This window comes from Armigeres subalbatus, chromosome 2 (genome assembly GCF_024139115.2).
Source record: "Armigeres subalbatus isolate Guangzhou_Male chromosome 2, GZ_Asu_2, whole genome shotgun sequence".
Lineage (NCBI taxonomy): Eukaryota > Metazoa > Arthropoda > Insecta > Diptera > Culicidae > Armigeres > Armigeres subalbatus.
In genome coordinates, this window is record NC_085140.1 from 197,202,502 (window position 1) to 197,222,744 (window position 20,243).

At 39.9% G+C, this 20,243-nt stretch overlaps 1 protein-coding gene across 7 annotated transcripts in view; it reads right to left on the bottom strand.

Moving 5' to 3' along the window:
• Positions 1–19,925, bottom strand: part of LOC134211470 (uncharacterized) — a 161,442-nt gene extending 141,517 nt beyond the window's left edge. For 6 of the 7 annotated variants that reach the window (XM_062688352.1, XM_062688351.1, XM_062688350.1 and 3 more), the window contains exons 1-2: positions 19,791–19,925; positions 19,399–19,541 (exon numbers count right to left, since the gene is read on the bottom strand). The gene's annotated coding sequence lies outside the window, so the exon portion shown is untranslated. The remainder of the gene's footprint in view (positions 1–19,398; positions 19,542–19,790) is intronic. The other variant, XM_062688346.1, reaches the window with a different exon arrangement.
• Between the last annotated feature and the right edge of the window lie 318 nt (positions 19,926–20,243).

Genomic DNA, 20,243 nt, shown 5'->3' on the forward strand with positions numbered 1-20,243 from the left:
ACAAGATTTTTCTTAGGCCCATTGTCGCCTTCTGAAGTATGTCGTATTCCTAATCCATATACTCAAAGATCTGTGATATTTGAAACATGTCGCTCTGCACAAGCATCTGCGTTCTCAAAGACACTATTGATTTATTCCGGCTCTTTCTGAACGGTTTAGGATTGCTTCGCACAATTCAATTGCAACTCTACTTATGCATAACTTCATTTATTATCATTATGTGGATATAGGGAAATGAAAAGGATTTTTGTTTGTTTATTGGAAGACATCAATTTAAAAAAAAAAACAAAGTTTTATTAAGAGAACGAAGAGCAAATATTAGTAAAAATATTATTAATTAGTACCTTAGATTTAGTTAGCAAGACTTTAAACCTGTAAAAACACTTCCCGGGATATTCGGGAAACTAATGTTCATATCCCGGGAATCGGGAATTCCTTTTCCCGGGAAATCCGTCCCGAGAATGGAAGCCCTAATCCGACGGGAACAAAAAAGCGAGGTATGTAGCGAGCAAGGTGGATTGATCAGGTGAAAGACGCTTTGCAGACACTCCGCAGACTGGACCAAGCTGAATTGCTGACCGAGACGATTGTTATGTACTGCATAAATTTGTCACTCAACTGATCTTCAATTTTCCACGCCGATTCAAATTTGAAGAAGTCCGCAGATTTTTTTCATGGAAATTCCGAAAATTTAATGGATGGTGGAATTTAAGTAGAATTTCCCGACAACATTGGCAGAAAGCAATTTGGTCGAATATGTCGTTTGACCGAACAAACCATTTGGCAGATGCCTATCTAACCAAAGTTATTTGGTCGAACAGTTCCTTTGGCTGAAAAAAAATGGGTGGCCGAATAGCTCAATTAGCCGAAAATGCCTTTTGGCCGAAGGGGCCATATGACCCAAAAAACGTCGTTGAACAACGTCTTACCCGAAGGTACTGGGTGTTAAATCAGAATCTAAAATTGGGGACCGTCACGAAATCATGTAAGACTTTGAACGTTGATAGAGCCGTTCGCTATCGATGGATTTTCAAGATTTATATATCAATCGACTCGGAAAATCTCCAGCAATTAGTCAATTTCATTGAAACTTTTGATTATTTATGATAAACTATTGAAAATTTCAATTCTTGTCCTACCCAGTAAAAATATCAGAACCAACCAATCCCGTTCATGCATTCCCAACACGGACATCAGAACGATGTAAGTTACGGGTCTTGTGACCCACCGTTTAATTTTCTCCTGATATAAAAAGGCCCATGATTTGCGCTCGCGCTTCATTTCTGTACGATGATCCACGGTGAGTGTACACGGAGAGTGGGAACGGAGAGCGCACAGAACGATGGCGTTGGCATCGGTCGATGGCGGTGGTTTCTGCATCTGTAGTGGTTTAGCGGCAATCTAACGAGAGGCTATCGTCGGCGTCAGCGGCACTCCAGTGAAATTTTCTTGCGTGGTTGTGGATCTGGTTTTGTTGCAGGACCAATAAATTGATTCTTTTCAGGACCACTTTTTATACAAGGGAAGGTTGATTCACAGACAAACAGACATAACACTTGTAAAATGTTCATCGTTCACTGATTTACTGGTGAATTTAAATAATCATTAGTTGGCCAATCGATCACTCGGCGCGCATCGGATTTGCTCCAGTTTGACGTTTGCCCACAATCGCCATCTGGTTCGTGATTTGCCTAACTAACTGAAATCAACAGATGTCGTTAGTGTTTGTACGACGATGATTATTTGATTATTTGAACTGATATTAAACTGATTACTTATTTCGTTATCCAAAACCAATATCAAAATCAGTTTTTGATTTGCTCTCATCGACTGCAGAAATAGTTTTAAATTTGATATCGCAGTAACATTTTTCTGCTATAAATTTTGTTATTTTAACCGTTAAAACGACTAAAAGGATTTCATCCTGCGTTATTAAAATTAGGTGATTTCACAAAAACAAAATTATTTATCGATTTGCACTCAAGCTTTGCTCAGTTATATATGGGAATAATTTTCTGCAGTGTCTTCCTATGACGTGCGCTTGTGATTCTGCTACCGGCGAAAACTATCTGCAATCATCGAGCGATTAATTTGTACTTTGATCAAAATTCGTCTCGACATCGAGTAATTTCTGAAGAAAGATAAAGATCAACCTAATTGTGACGTGAATATTCCACAATCTACAACATGTTTGATCAAAATGTGTCTGAGATGCTCATACTTTAACCATACTCATATTTTAACCAACAAAACAATAATACTTTAGTTAACACTAAAATCATCACCACAATGCGTATTGTGTTCCAATAATATCCTTACGTTGTCCAACGCATACCTTGCGGTCGTGTCTTGTACACAGCCCTTCTGATTTTTGCTGATAGGTCATTTAGCAGAAAATGCCGTTTGGCCGAAATGGTTGTTCTGCCTAAAATACAAATATCTCTTTCTGCCAAATGTCTCTTTCTGCCAAACGACCATTTCTACCAAAAAGTATTTTCGGTCAAGTGATCGATTCGGTTGAACGACTTTTTCGTCCGAACCGCTTTTACCTGTTAGGGCAAAAAACATTTTCAGCAAATTTTCAGTTCGGCCGAATGTTTATTTTGGCTGTTTATCGTTTTCAGTCAAATTACATTTTCGGTCAAACTATTGTTGATCTTATAATAGCTTCGAACAAACGTTTTATTCGGCTGAATAAAATTGGTCTTTCATCGAAGGGAGTGGCAATTTTGCCAAAGGCCACAATACCGAAGGGTGTTTGGCCGAATATATAATTTGACCGAACAAACCATTAGGTCAAAATCCATCTGGCCGAAAATGTAACTTAGCCGAAAAGGCCATACGGACGATAATGTCGTTCGGCCAAACTTGAGATTTTGGCCGAAAAAGTCGTATGGTCAAATAGGTCATTTGACCGAAAATATCATTTTTAGAAAATGTCATTTGGCCGTAATGGTCGTCTGACAAGACGACCATTAGGCCGAAAATGTCGTTTGACCAAACGGGTAGACACTTTTACCCATATCACAGTGAACGTTCGCTAATTGTTTTTTTTTCTAGTTGGGGCCTGGGTACTGCGGATAGAGCCGCTTTTCTGCGCTCAAGCGAGCAGAGGGATATTTTGAAATCACTCCCATAAACAAAATTATTTTGCAGTTACTTGGCTGTCAAATATTTCCCGCTCTTCGAATTTCTCTTTCCACGCTGCATGAGAGCGCACAAATGCGCTAGACTCTACATGACTTTACGATTGTTTACATACATTTATGCTCCAATCAGCTGCTGAATCTCGTGAAATTTTGTAACGAGTGCTTTTTAGTTGCATTCCCACTAATTTTCCACTCGAAATATAATGTGAGAATATTTGTTACAAAGAATATAAAACTCAAACAAAGTTTTTTTTTTATTTTTTCCCAAAATAATAACAATACTTCTCAATATTAGATCAGAAACGAACATAACCACAATCTTCAGTGTTCAGCTCTGGCACAAAAGAACATTTTGGCATCAGTTTGACAACCAAATCGACTCTATCCGCACCACCCAGGTTGGGGCGCTTTTTAGTTGGGGGTTCGCTAATTGGGGCGAAACCCAATTGAAAAGCAGCCAAACGTCAGGATGTGATGTTAAATACACGTTAACGTTTTGTTTCCGTATTTGGCGGGGTTGATATTTTCAAGCGCATTAAATTTTTCTTTGTTCAATGCAAAAACAACATTGACGCTTGTCAAAACGCCCTAATCAGCGAACGGAACTCGTTAGTTGGGGTGTGGTCGTGCCCCAATTAGCGAACGATCACTGTACCCGCACAGTGATAAAAAAATCGCCACGTCGATTCACGCCGCCGCCAACTAAAATGGCTAAAACTTAAATCGCATAGCGGCAATTTTCCTAACGGTGCCCACCTCTAACTGCACAGGCCACTCCGGCCTTGGAGTGTTGGTTGACTTCGAAATGGCGGGTTGGCATCTGCGAAGGGGCGTCAAACATAGCTCTGGTCCTAATTCCAATTCTTACACTTTCACGGGTCTGCCGATGCTAATCAACCACCAGTTAAGGATTATGTACTTAGCTGGTAGTATAGCCTGAGCACTGTTGTCCTTCTGTTCTTTTTAATCTAAACAAATTGAAACTGTGCTTACTTGTTAAATTCAGTCAAATTCAAATGAAAATTGAACGAATATTGGGATTAACTGCAATTCTACACGTCGTTGGATTTTCAAAAAACTATTTGTTGTGTAGGTCAGCCTTATATGTAAAGTTTTTCTATTGCACTTTTTAAAAATAGGGATGGAGAAAAGCTTCTTTATGATAGCGAAGTGCTGTAGTGAAAGAGGCATGAAACCCCATATCTTTTAACAAACATTACATAAACTGATTCGACATATTCACAACAGATTAAAACTATACAATATAAAATAAAGTGACCAGAATTTTCTTAGGCCAATCCGGAACACCTTACGCATTCTATTTTTTCGTCTTTTTTTAAGTCTTGAAAGCCATTTGACCGAATGCCACCAGTCGTTTGGCTGAATAGATCAATTAGTTTGAAGAAAGGGCCATTTTACCGAACATTTCGGTTGGCATAAAAATCCATTTGGTCTGAGAATTCATTTCCCTTTCGGCCGTATGTTCTCGTTGGCCAAATGACATTTTCGGCAAAACTGTTTTCGGTTTAATAACCGTGTTCGGCCTAATAACCGTTTCGAATGGCTTTTGGTTGAATGAATTTCGAACAAATGAATTTTTCCAATTACAATTCAGGTTATTCAAGTGCTTCATATTCCTAATATTTTTGCATAATTCAGCCCATAATGGTGATGGAAGGTACAGGAAATTTCTTGTCTGTAGTGCTCGTTCTGGTCAGGCATTGAAAGCGTGAGTGAAGGGGACGAGCATTGATCTAATTCAATCATAGCATCCCATGCCAGTGAGTGAACAGCCTTGCTCAGATGGATACCAAACAAAGATTATGAGCGATCGTTGCTGCGTAAACAACGAGCAACAGAGTTCGCCAAGCCAAACTTGGTGTGGTGTCCAGGGAAGCTACGACTGGAGCATTTGTGTTACGCTTGCTCAACTAAAATAAAACCAAAACATATCAGGTGTTCTGCTTTATTCACTCTGATTTAAAGTTGCTGGGATGGAGGAGAGAAAGTATCAAAGCCTCCCATGCAGTGCATCAGAGTTCCATTCTCATAGTGGACTTAATTTTCCTATTGTCTGAAAAGATTTTTCTAACAGCGTGTGGTAATAACACTCATTGTTAGGTTACCAAGTGATTTTCCTTGCTTCAGTTGTCTCCCATTGGTGAGCGATGAAGATCTTTGAACATTGAATCAACGAACGCTCAATTTCAACGATCTAGAGAGCATCAGCGATTAGGCCGCAGAAGAGCATCAAATTGTCATGAATTTTAGCCGATTTTTACTCATGATCTGATTTTTTTCAATGCCTGCTTCTGGTGCATAGGTACATTTGAAGAACAGGAAGCATTTCAGGAGAATTGATTTCCCCAACAAGAATTTTAGCCACGAAAACAGCCTGAGCTATTAATCTTTTATGCTCCAGAGTGTCTAATCCCAGCAGTTGGCGTCGGTGTTCATTAACAGCATCGTTCCATGGAAGATGGCGTAGGGCATAGCGAACAAATTTCGTTTGAACGGTTTCCAGTCTTGATATCCAAACTCTCTGGTACGTATAACTGAGCCAAATTCGAAAATGGATCGAACTAGTGTGCGTTCAGGCAAAAGGATCCCGGAATTCATCAGTGATCCTAAAGATGAACCACAATTGTTTATTAGCTCTAGTAACAACATCCGAATAGTGTGATTTGAAGGTAAGAGCTGTATCTAGCATGATGCCAAGCCAAGATCCCGTACAGTATCAACACGCGGCAGTGTGAGATCGTTAATTTCGTAGTTAAAATGAATTGTGGTTTGTTTTCGGTGGTATCAAATTGCATTTTTGAAAACTCAGCGTATAAGGAAGTTTCTATTGCACCATTCGCTGAAATCGTTGATGAACTGCTGTAGCTCTGCAAAACAATCGGTAAGGTGTCGGATTACAGCAAATATCTTAACATCGTCGGGATAAAACACCCGGCATCCAGATGGAAGCACGAATCCAACGTCGTTCAAGTAAAGGGGTACCCCGAGCAGTATGTGAAATGTTCAGATTGTGCCGACCCAATTTTGACACAAAGTTTGCGATTTTCCAAATACGAATCGAACCAATGTAGACGCCTAGCTTTTTCAGTTTTGCAAGCAATATACCGTGATCAACCCGATCGAAAGCAGCTTTTAGATCTGCACCCACTGGGCTCCTAGCTCCATATTACGTAGGCACAACGATACAAACGGATCGACCTTTTAGGGTAGAGTCCATGCTGATCGGGTGATATACACGATTTACAGGCGTTACACAATCCGTCATTCATAATTATTTCAAAAGTTTTTGCAAATTTTAGCTGTGTTTCGAACAATACAACCTGTTTTTGTACCACCATAAGCCGATAGCATTTGAATGATCTCTTCGTCACCTGGACAGGACTTACATCCCAAGCTCAGTAGAATGACATCATCGCCAGAGCCAATCGACAATTGGGCTTCATGTTCAACATTTTCAACGATTTTTATTTAGAGTCTGATGCTATCATATGTTCATATGGAACCATTCCACGCCAGTTCGATCGCCCGGAAAAATATTCAAAAAAGCTCGGTTCCTCAGGTTCTTGTCACCTTACGTGGAACGGTGTTGCCTTCTGCAACCGTTTGAACCGTTTGAGGTGAGTCGAATAAATGTTCAGGCCGTTTTTGTAGGTAAGTTACTAATGCAGCGGTTCTAGTGTTACTTGCATCGTAGTCGAATTGCGCGAAGAATTACTATGACTGGAAATGCTGCAGATCTCGAGAAAAAAAAATCAGTGTCAAATCTAATGACTTATGGTTAAGGGTCAAATTTGAGGATGACAGTAGGTTCGAACAGTTTGGTTCGATCTAAATAATATGCACAGGTTTTGTCATATTCTGAATTATGGATGGTAGATATAATAAACAAAACTTGCTGATACAACAGAATAAAATATCACTAGTAGAAAAACTCTTCATATGCCAGTAATATTTGCCAGTAAAAATTACATTTTGTTACAACTCTCAACGAAAACGTCCAAAGCTGAACAGAAATTAATTCACAAAAATCAAATCATTGAAAAGCTCATCCACCCGACGTCGCGTCATTTCATCTCGACATAAATTTCACCTTTTATCTTATTTGGACGTTGTTTTTCGGGGATTTCTCCTTCTGCCCACCGAGGCCTATCGGTTTTCATTCCGCAGAAGTCAAGTTCAAGTAGGTAGCCGGCGAGAGCAATACGCGTCGATGAACTGCGCCGCGTACCGTTCGCAAGAAACAGCAGGGAAATTGAGATAATGGTTAATAAATGTCGGGTTAAAAGTTGTTGCCTTGTTCATGCCCATGGTATAGTAGGGCAAACCGACCGTAGGAACGGCTATTTTGAATGGTTGATTGATGATTGGAGTTTTTTTTCGCTGGCGGAAATTCGGCGTGATGATGGTTTTATTTCACCGGATGAAAATAATCGGAGAATTAGAAGGTTTATTTTACCACTTTGTACAAATAAAAGAATTTAATAAAGAAGTGCTACATATCCATAAATAGACCATATTTGCTCAAAATTCAACTGTTGTCCATCTAAATCAGACCACACACTGTTGGAAAAACCTAACTTAAATTTAAGCAAATCATCTTTTAATTTTTGTCTAAAATTGATTGCAGTGCGCCTAAACATAGTTCTCGTCATCCATCACAGCTAGACATAGGAATAATAATAATAATAATTCATACAACAACATCGGTCGGCTTTCGGTCCATCCTCTCTCTAGGTCTTGATGGTGCTCCCTAATGCGCACGTATCATAATAATAATGCTCCACCGTGGTTTAATGAATGTTTATTAGTTTTGCTTTTCATCTTTTCACGGCATCAGTAGTTGTTTTCAGATTATGGTGAAATGATGTTCCGGTCTATGGCTAAGATGAGAATGTACGTAAGAATGTTTCTAGCTGGCGGTTTTAGTTAGAAATTTGCTACCATGTGTCTCCTGTTTTTTCGAATCCTTTTTTGCATTTGTATTGTATTTTAAAAGAAAATAGTTAAATGGAAAGTTAGTAGCTGTTAAACCCTTCAAAAGTCTTCAAAACGTTTCGAACACTTGTCGAAGAACCTTTTCAAAAGTTCGCTTTTGTCAAGATCAGTGTCAAAGCCTGCACATGTCCTTCTTCTTCTTATGGGCATTACATCCCCACTGGGACATTGTCGCCTCGCTGCTAAATGTTCATTCAGCACTTCCAAGGTTATTAACCGCGAGGTTTCTAAGCCAAATTACCATTTTTGCATTCGTATATCATGAGGCTAACACGATGATACTCTTATGCCCAGGGAAGTCGAGAGAATTTCCAAACCGAAAATTGCCTAGACCGGCACCGGGAATCGAAACCAGCCACCCTCAGCATGGTCTTGCTTTTATAGCTGCGCATCTTACCGCACGGCTAAGGAGGGCCCCATGTCTCAAGTTGTATATTATGAATAGTGCTGGTTAGGAAATGCTATGCCAGTTAAATGGGTAGAAGAAGCTTACGGCTCGATTGAAAATAATATTCAGTGCAAAACCTTTAGTTATCATGCATAATCTGACGAGCAAATATAACATTTGGGGCACTTTCTTCTTCTTCTTCTTCTTATTGGCATTACATCCCCACACTGGGACAGAGCCGCCTCGCAGCTTAGTGTTCATTAAGCACTTCCACAGTTATTAACTGCGAGGTTTCTAAGCCAGGTTACCATTTTTGCATTTGTATATCATGAGGCTAACACGATGATACTTTTATGCCCAGGGAAGTCGAGACAATTTCCAATCCGAAAATTGTCTAGACCGGCACCGGGAATCGAACCCAGCCACCCTCAGCATGGTCTTGCTTTGTAGCCGCGCGTCTTACCGTACGGCTAAGGAGGGCCCCTTTGGGGCACTTTATTTCATCGAATAACTACCAAAAGACAGAACACACGATATGAATCAACACAGCTTAACGCCCACTTTGTGACATGCAAATCGATTCGTATTAGACGGACAGCGTAAATATTGGTTTATATCGCTGAACTCGCCTCCACGACCATCTTCGCACCAACCCGGTTAGCAATGCAAACGCAGCTTAGTTATTCGACCACGAGGCTATCCGATGACGACCACCGATTAGACCACTCATGAGCACTCTTCCGCCAAACCTGATTTGATGGAGCTAAGAAACGTGATCTTGTGGCAGTTACCCATCGTAGACAACCGTGGTTCACCTTGAACGGCTATGACAATGTGCAAGTGACAATATTGACAGATTTCATCACGGCACTGTCTTCTTCTTTCTTCTTTCTTTGTTTGAATTGCTGCCCGGTGCAACCCCTTTGTTTGTAAACGGTGCACTCCACTAAGCTGAAAATCTGCAAAACCAACCCAAATCAACGCCGATAGCGTAGAATTAATGTTTGCCGTCGTCACAAAGTGACGCGATTGTGATGCTTGTCAATATCACCACATTGATTGTTGCTAAATACTACACAGATATGGCAGATATTCCAAAGAAATCAGCAACTGGGGTAGGTACGCAGAAATATAGTGATAAAAAAATAATCTTATCTGTTTTCAGAAGTTCAAAACCCAGAGACTTGACGAGGGATTTTTTCAAGAAAATATATTCTTCTCTTCTGTTATAAATAGGAATATGCAGGGCCGGATTTAGCCTGATGGGGCCCCTGGGCCGACGGTATGAGGGGCCCCAAATGTACAAAAAGTTTGGTTTTGGTTCATAAGATTTGTGGGGGTCATTTAATCTACGGATCAATCCACTTTGCAGTTACGGCGCCTTTCTTGGCAGCAACATGAAAACATTATTGGAACACTGCTGGGGAAACCAGAGAGTTTGTTTTATTTTCTTCCAGATTCAAACTAGAAAAGTGGTCGAAAATTTGGAATGAAACTGAATCACTCCTGATTTCACCCTAAGAGTATGGCTCCTACTTTTAAAGTAGGTGCCCATTTGAGCAGAAAACGCTAAGCGGATGTGATTAAGCGATTAGAATAATTATACATTTTGTATCAAGAATTGGACATAATCAAAAATATATTGAATTTCTTTTTTTTGTGTGAATATTTTAAAACATTTACATGAAAATTTACAGATTTTAAGTTGTGTACGGAACCGTACATATTTAATTTTCTGAAGTACGAATGTTACGCCAAGAGGGCTTGATTTTTCTTTATTTAACATTATGTCAAAAGTTGTTATATTAATTGGTTAACAGGAGCTCTCTGGTGAAGGGCGAGAATCGTAGAAGTTCAAAAGACGGGTGCTGAAAAAGCGCCAAGACGGTTTGGGGCAACAACACACTGGACCGAAAAAAGCACAGCTGGCCGCTAGGAAGGAACTGACGTAAACATTCCCAAAGGTTTTAGGAAAACCAGTGCGGAGGCTATTGTGTTGCGCACTCGAGTTGGTGTTGGTTTTGCTACTATAGTGATCGTTCGATAATTGGGGTACGATGTCACCCCCACTATCGAATGTTGTTTGTTAATTGGGGTATTTTGACAAGCGTCAATGCAGTTTACTTTTGCATTGAACAAAGGATTTTTTTTTGCACCAAGAGTTGTCGAAAAGCTGGGTCGTCACTATGATCGCTCGGAGCTGCTACTCGAGAATTTACTGAAGAAGGTCAACAGGGTTGACCCTTCTAAGCCGGACAGCTTAGCCAGACGGTGGAAACACTCTACTGCCACCGATCTGCGGCACCACCAATTAAATCCGCTGCTAATCAAATCGTTGATCGAAATTCTTTAAAATTTCGACGGGAAACTCTTGAAACTTTTAAGGGAAGTTCCCTGAACTTCCTAAAGAAAAGAAAATACGGATATCAATAAGAAATGTTTGTGATACTTCTATCGTGTGATTATTTTGGTCAAATAACCTTTTTAGCTAAATAGACATTTCTGCCAAACCTTCATTTCAACAACATTCGGCCATATGGTCAGTTCCGGCGAACAAAATATACGGTCAAACAACTAGCAGCCTTGTAGCCGTTTGACCAAAAGTTCGTTGGAAAGCTATTCGTTCACCAAAAAAAAAGAAAAAACAAATCTGACAATTATTATATAAGATCTAGGCATATACAATTATGTAAGCTTTTTATACAGATATTTTATTGAAATAATACAAATCTTTAAGATTGCAATAAAACAAATGTATTAAAATCTTCCGAAATTGTATATGCCAAATTATTATACAGTTTCTGTAAGGTACTTATGCAGAACTGTATTAAAATCTGGCATCCGCTGGCTGGGTGTTCCAATGCCATTTATTCCAAGCCAAATAACATAATATTAAGCCAAAAGTCAGCTAGACAAAAAGTCGTTTGCCCTAACAGTTCATTTGGCTGAAATGATTGTGGGTGAAAAATGTCGTTTGGCCCTATGAGTCATTTGGCCGAAAATGTTTACTAAATTAATGATTTTGTGTGTGTTACTTCTACGTGAAGTTAAACGATTTGCAATGATATGGAAATGCTAATATCATCTTCCAAACTTGGACGTACATGTTCATGATAGAATTAGAGGCGAAAGTATAGAATTGATAGTTCCGTTAGGATACGGCAGGCATGAAGAATGTTTTTATAGAAGTCGATGTGAAAGCGAGCGGAGGGCAATATTTGTGATGGCACATATCACACGACCTTCCTTCTGCCAAGCTCCCGTATGAAGGGGGAGTAAAGAATATCAGAATATCAGAAATATTTGTTTCAGCAAAACGAAATTTTTGACTAAAAACCAGCCGACGGCACATTCGGCCGTATATCCAATATACAATTCTAATCTGATGAACAAGTTTATTATATGTTCTCCTTAATATGGGTTCTATTACTCTCATGTGACACAGTCATCAACTATTAGTTATGCAAAGTTGTTTCAAAGTGCTTCTCTTGAATCTAAATCCGTACACATATTTAATGACTTGATATTTGAATTGCGTCATAGTTAAAATCTGATGCAACACAGTAATCTGTTAAACACGTATCTTTGATGTTTGTTTTAGGGTGATTACATATAATTCACTTTATCAGCTCTAATTTTTAGAACAGTAAAATATGTAATGTAATAAATTGAACTCGAAATATGGGATTTGTTTTTTTGTTTTTGATTTTTCATTTAATCCGTTGAAAAAGGACCAATAAAGGTATCGAAACGTCGGATCAGAATTAATAGCATAGCCGATAAACAATACTTTGAGTCCATCACAGTCGACAATCACCTCCACTATTTGTCATTTAAAATTTAAGGCCTAGACTCCTGATCCAGCCATGGCTAGCAAAGAGTGGAGAGACGACGGATTGCGGAGAAGCAGTGTTTGGTTCCCGGAGAAAAAGGAAAAAAGTAAGAAAGCGAGAGGTAGGAGGAAAGACGGACGCAAAAATCAAGAAAGGTAATAGGAAGTCAAGGACGAAAATAACGGACAGTACCCGAAAATGAATTGGGAGTTTTTCGTGACACAACTTCGAGTGTTTTCCTATCGCGGAGTATAACGAGCATAGAGTCGATCCTGAGGCTTGTGGATAGGGGGTCGCACCATTTGGCCTAATGTGTTTGGGCCGAATGATTTGTTCGGTTATTATATGACATATCCAACACCATAACTTTCGTCCTTATGGCCTTCGACCAAATTGCTTGCGGCTGAATAACTGTTAGCTAAACGACCCATCACCGTTTTAGAATTTGATTTCAACGGGAGCTTCTTTCCACGGAAAGATACTTGGAAACACGACCGAGCTCCGCAATTCGGAGGTCAATCCGTTGCTCATTGGAACAAATAATATTCTCTCGTTTGGTTCAACGGAGACGAATACACCAAACGAACCCATCGCAATTCTAACCAAGCTCAGTTGGTGTATGGGCCAATACAATCCACCACACCACCAGAGTTGCAGCAGACAACTACTATTAGCCATTAGCACATCTCCAAGGACGTCCTACAAGAGCCGCTGTAAAGTTACCATGCATTAGAAGAATTGGTGGTGGCGATACCGGAGGAAATAGAAATGGAGAACAGACAAAACCCAGAGCTTAATGAAAGTGTATGCCGGGAACTAGAGGAGCGCCAATAGAAGGCTACCGCCAAATTACTGGCAGGTATTCTTTCTGATGTACCCCAACGTCGTCCGTTACCCAAAAAATTCCGGGACAATCCGCCTCATTTAGGACGCTGCAGCAACGCAATGGTTCGAGGACCAGATATACTTATTCCAATGTTTTCTCTAGCTTACGCGAATGATGGATTGGTGTCAATGGCTACTTGAAGGGATGTAAAGCCTGTTGAAGATTTGCACCGAAGACAAGCAGAAGCAGCATTCATTTTCCGTAAAGTTCCGGAGGAACAACCAAGCGTTTACGTCATTAACGTAGTGACATTCGGGTCAACAAGCCTCACTGTTAGGCGCAGTTAAAAAAAACATAATGCAGAGAAGTTTGCGGCGCAATTCTTGCATGCATTAACAACTATTTTGATGGGGACGACAATAAGGAAGCCGCCGTCAAGCTGATTCAGAAGGCTAGATTGCTTCGTCAGCCAGCAGGTATCAAGATCCGGTACGACTGTGTGATTTATTGGCGAGAAATCATTAAAGGCGAGGTCCATTGCATCCTAATGATGTCCCGGGCTAAAGTTACATTGCTACAATATATTCGTTGCATTTCGAGTCGGTGGGATTCAGGTGCGGACGATGGTGGAGGGCTGGCGAAGTTGAACATTACAGACGTACTGACGAAATCTGCCGTTGCACAGTGAAAAAATAAAAATGGTTTTGCAGACCCTCGTTCCCGCCGCATGAGATATGGTCAACACTCAAAGTTTTATCAAAAGAGTCGAACGAAGAATGTGTATTCGATACCCAGTTGGGCGAGGATGGGCGAGGACAAACGTTTTTCGACAATTCTGTCGTGATCACTGTTCACACCCGATAACGCAAAAATCAGTTCAGCACTTACAGGAAAAGTGCGGACACGCAGTTCGGTAATTGTATTCAATGCGATGAGGTAGCGGTTCCAGATCCCGAAAATACGGAAATACAGCAGGTGCCAAACAAGTTCGTTTGGTGCAAGGTCAACACTGGCAATCACGCTAAAATTACAGGCATTCAAATATTTGTATAATATCTGACAGTCCAGCAGCATCGAATGCTTTAAAATCAGCAACGGGAACATCTGTACTCGTTTAGGAATATGTTCAGTCCCTCTAAACCTTGCCGATATGCTGGCAAGACTTGGTTCATCTCGACAATTCATAAGAACCCATATATGAGAGGAGTCTGAGAGTGGACTTTGGGGTCGGTGAAAAGTGCGCTCGATGGCAGGGGAAGACTAACGGATGAGAACATGGCGACAATTCTTGCGGAACGCGCAGACATGATGTGAAGCAGGAGGGGATCAAGGGATCGGGAGGACGGATCCGAATGGAGGACGTGAGGACCGCTGACGGCTAGGTTCTGAGCCGTGGTGTGGTGTACCTTGCCGCGTTAAGGAGAGTAAACTACAATAGACTACTGACATCAGAATTTTCTTCTCCAGAGCTCGAGTAGAAGAAAATAGCAAAAGAATAACAAATTTTACCATTAATATATGAATAACATAATAGCATAATCTGATGTTAGTTTGTTTGATATAGTTGCTAAAATTACTAAAATAATAGCAAAAAACGCTCGAGCGAATAGCTCAAAAATAACTCATTTCGCCATTATAAGAGCAAACAAATAGCAACGTATTTGTAGGAAAGGAAATATTAAAATCAGTTATAATTGATAAGTTGAAATATCACAGCAATATTTGATATTATTATGTTATTTGTTATGGGGCCCTACTTAGCCGTGCAGTAAGACGCACAGCTACCATGACCATGCTGAGGGTGGCTGGGTTCGATTCCCGGTGCCGGTCTAGGCAATTTTCGGATTGGAAATTGTCTCGACTTCCCTGGGCATAAAAGTATCATCGTGCTAGCCTCATGATATACGAATGCAAAAAAGGTAACCTGGCTTAGAAACCTAACAGTTAATAACTGTGGAAGTGCTTAATGAAGCTGCGAGGTGGCTCTTTCCCACTGTGGGGATGTAATGCTAAGAAGAAGAAGAAGAAGATGTTATTTGTTTGTTACTCACCTCTACCTGTGAAGAGCGGCAACCAAAAGGAAAATTTCTGTTTCATTTTTTAAATAATCAACAAACAACTGAAATGTTTTATTTAAATACCTACATATTAGCTGATTTTTTCCACTTTATAAGGTGCTTTTAACTCTCGTTCAAATTGCTGAAATGTTGTTAAGCCAATTGGACATTATCTAAAAGGTATCACTAACGAAACACTTCCTATGCTGATATGTGTAGTGGAAGATTTTTTAAATTTCTCTAAAAAACAGCTTTTATTCAATTGATATCAGTGATGAAATTTTCCCAAGAAGCATCATCATCCGGTTATGCGGTCATTTTGTCCGAATCATAGACATTGGTTGATGAATATCAACAGTTTCTGCGTATTATATGCACATGCCTTTCTTAAGCGCAACAAGAAAGATTTCGTTACAACTGAATTTTCATTTTTTTGTGTAATGACTAATTTTATTAGATCTCCAAATTATGCGTGAAGTCTTAAAGGCAGCCTTTCTTAATGCTTGCTCACATGTCGATTTTAGTGTTGCTATTGGACACTATTTAGCTGCCAAGATATTAAAAAAAATAACCTTCTTCACTGCTTGTTTGGCTACGGTTAAGTTCGAGAAACGCCGAACAGGTCCCTACACTCTGAGAAACTTCAGATCTCCTGAAAACACCCAGATTCCAAAACACCCCGTGGCACCTATGAGAGGTCGTAGCGTTCTCTGCATCTTTCTTAAGTAGGTGTCCAACTAACAATCCTTTCCCTTCCTCAGCATTCTAAAGGACGTGGCCAGGAGAGATTTCGACTTTCGGAGAGTGCATTGCTTCCATCTAAGGGATAGTGATTAGTCCCAAATCAATATTTGGGGTAGTGGATTTAAAGTGATGATACTCTCATACAACACTCCAGGCTTGTACCACCTGCGATTTTTGTGCGAATTGCGCAATGCTAATGCTAATGTATAAACATGTCAAAGGGTTGAAATTGTTTACATACCAAATGAAACATTCAAATAACTTCAATTTATTTTAGGAAAATTCACGAGCGACTAACTTTCAAGTTAGAGAAGCTAATTTAGTGTTAAATAATCGCAATACTCAGCTTCTGGGTCTGAAAATACCATTGCACACATCCTAAATTTTTAACTGCCATTCCGTGATTTATGAAAATATTGTTCCTTTTGAACATATGAAAAATTTGTTAAATGCAATATTAATGTACAGAGATAACAAGGTACTAAAATGGAAGAAAGAGGCACAAACACTATAAAAGACAGAATACTTTCTAAAAAATTCAAAACATCAACAAGGCAACGAAAAATATGGAAAGCTTTGCAATTATTCTTCTTGTTCTTCAACGGCTCTACTTTCCAACTGGAACTTGGTGCTCATCATCTTAGTGCGCTTCTGGCATTACGTGCCACTGCATGCAAAAGTGTTGTGGCCTTCTTATGTAAAGGATTTTCTACAACTCTGTCTAACAGTTTGTGGTTCAAGTTCCAGTAATAACGGAGTTCTTGTAATAGTTGCATTAAGTACAAGTTATTATAACTAGCGCATTTAGTACAACTAGCGTTTTAACTCCGTTATTAGTGGCATTCGAACAACGGATTGTTTGGCAGTTGTTGAAAAATCTTCAAGACAATACAACACATTTTGCAATTTAGCATCTGGTATGAGTTATTGATAAACTATTAAATGATCGAACCCAAGTTACTAAATAATTGAAAACATCATTGACTGCATGCATACGTTTCTTGTACTAACTGGAGAACTTTATAACTCATGATGTCATATAATGATAGTTAATTATAAATTATTAAATGGAAAAATTGGAATTGGTTCACCAAAATACGAGAATATTCCTTCAAATGGCTTATATTCTAATATTTCACATATTCTTCAATATAAAAAGTCTTAAACATTCATAAATGCTTTAAAGCAAACATCTAAGGCTTTATAGCACTTTTAACCACACCAAACTTTATCTATCCCATTAAAATGGAGCTAAATCTCTTCATAACGTGCAAAGTACACAAACGTGTAAAGGGAAGATCCATTAATTACGTAACGCAAAAATTGGGCATTTTCAACCCCCTCCCCCTATGTCACACTTTTGTATGAAACATCTGAAAATTTTGTATGGATTGTCACACTTCACTCAACCCCCTCCTCTAAGCGTTACGTAATTTGTGGACGCTCCCAAAAACAACAGTTCACAAAATAAAAACGCAAATTAAACACACATCTTCGAGCCGGTTTGTTTGTCATATGAATTCCACACACAAAAAAAGAGTTGATAACAAACTCGATGAGCTAATCGGAGTCGTCGACGATGGCAGCCGTAGCCAACGCCGATGACACTCTGTGGTCGCACAAAGTCAACCTACATGATAGAACCGTGTACATATCCCGTAGAGCAGGGCGCGTGCTGGTATAGTCGGACCTGTAGGTAAGTCGATGGCTGAAAAAAACTCGACTTAAGTTGAACAGCAAACACTCAGACATGTGCAGCTGTAGGCACTGTGCTCTGCGGTTGAGCCATTCCGGCACTCCACCAAAGCTCTTCTGCTGACTGCGGTGTGTTTTTGAGTATGTGATGGTGCTCTGTCTGCATTCGTCCATATCAGAAACACTCATACTAAGCTATACTAAGGTTTGATTCAACATGGCGGCGATCATGATCACAGCCAGCACCAGCTTGGAGTGCTCGGGACTACTTGCGGATCGCTTTGAAGGTGCGCGTGCAGACCGTCAGGCAAACCGCGAGTGATCAGAAAAAAGATAATGAGCTGATCCGTGCGACGAAAGGCGAATGCACATCGCATATGTTCAGTCGGTGTCACTTTTTTGGATTCCCTCGAAATCGCAACGAAATGTTTTTGCTGCAATTTGCTTTCTGTTTGTCGTTTCTTTACATCGCAGAGGAGACCCGGTCTCTAAATGGATGTCAGGTCAGCCGGATTCCCGGAAATGATCTCCTCGGTATTTTTATGTTCATCATTTCTTTTTGTCTTGCACTCTTATGCTGCTGCGTGAAGTCAACTGTAGGACTGACCTGTTGCGGAAAAATTTTCCAGGATATGAGTGTTCGTCGCAATGAAGGTTAAATGAAGCGCAACTGTATCTACTGTTAGCAGTTACAGCCAGTTCAGAAGACTGCATTTTGCGATGCCGTCCTGCAAGTTTCTTATTTCTTCATTGTCTTGGTACGATTCAACTGTGTTTTTATCATGCTTTTAATTGCTGTTTCTTGTGGTTGCCATCATTTTCCTTTGGATGTCTGGGAGAATGGTAGTGATTTTAGGATGTCTTTTGATCTTGCCGCTCTCGGTGCTCCGATCAACTTAACTGGATTTGGAACAGGAACGGTACAGTGATTTTCCGTAAATTGTTTTAAATAACTTCAACAACTGAAGCGCTCCTACTGGCTCTAACTGGCAGCACTGTCGTTTCCTCCCACGGATGTTGTCGGTGAGTTGTTAAAGGTTGCAACAAAAGGTGTGTGTTTCTCAGTTTTCAATAAAATGCAGCGAACGCGAAAAAAGAGGAACAACTGCGGTTTTTCTACCGCACACGCTAGGGGAGAACAAAAGCAGCGCGATCGAGGGATGATGTTCGCGTTGCATCTTACATTGCAGTGCCTTGCGTTCAGATCGGAGCTGAAGCAGGCGAACGAACTTGAATAAAGCATAACGGGACCGGTCGAATTTCATCTCGTGTATGATTTATGTTGAAGCTGTCAATGTTGACTTCTTTATGCTACTTTCCAGCTTGTGGGGGTGATGGTATGATAATAAAAGCGAGCCTATCTAATCGTTTGACCTCGATACGAGGATGGTTTCTTCCTAGACACAATTTGTAATTTGTCAAAGTCAACTCGCTAGCATGCTTATGACTTAATTCGTAATTAGAAATAGACAATATAAGAGCTCAATCGTATCTGTATACTAAAATCGTCTATCGACCAGCCAGGGACACATCAGGTAGGTACACTACCAAAATGGCAAAACCCAATCTTTTATTCTGTAAATGTGTTGGTTTCCATACACATCTAGCACTCTTTCAACAGGTAACACCTTTTTTCTGACCATTCATGCAAAGTGATAAATGATGACATATCGATGTATTGTTTACTCACCTTCCTATTACTATCCGAAAATCGCTATCTGCCGAAGAATTCCTTCTCCAGAAATTGACAATGTATTTTGATTCACTCCTTTTTCTTCACGGTTATCTAAATCCAATAGCTAGGCTTCTCTGCAATATATTTTTCCACTTGTGCTAGAAGAAAACACGAATACACAAAAATGCGACACTTTAATTTTTTTTTTCACAATCAATTCCCCAAGGCAACCTCAATGATTTATAATTCAACGAAACACCGATGACCATTCACATCAATCAGAACACTTGAGTTGATAAAAATTACACTTCATCTCGTTCCGTTATTCCCTGGAGTATCTCCAACCCTTCACATTCGGAAAAATACAACAAAATCAACCAATTTCACCGCTGAATTGGAAAACTCACTTCTGAACGGCGACTAACTCGGAAATCGTAGCGGCACTTCCCAACTTCACTCGACAGAAGTTAACTCAATAATGAGGCAATATGCGCGTTCAGCTTAAAATGAGTCTACTTGAGCGATGGTGCTCAGACAAAACGGCTCTCCAGGTTTAGTTGAGTTGCGTGAGCGTATTTCGCTATCGTCTTGCATCGTTGCTCAATTCTCACTTGTGAAAGGGTTTAAACGCTTTTTCTTAACAAAAGCTTAATGAAAGCTTATTTTCTTAATTTGATTCGCGCGAGGTTGTCAGGCGGGGTTTATCAATAATGGGTTCCAGGAGGCGTATAAGATATAAAAAAAAAAATGTTTGTTTTCCTGAATGTCATCTATCATTTGCACACTGTAACAGCATCACGGGAGTGCTTTTTGCTCGCGCATTTGTAGAAGTGTTTATTCGTTCGTCGCTTGTTTTTATT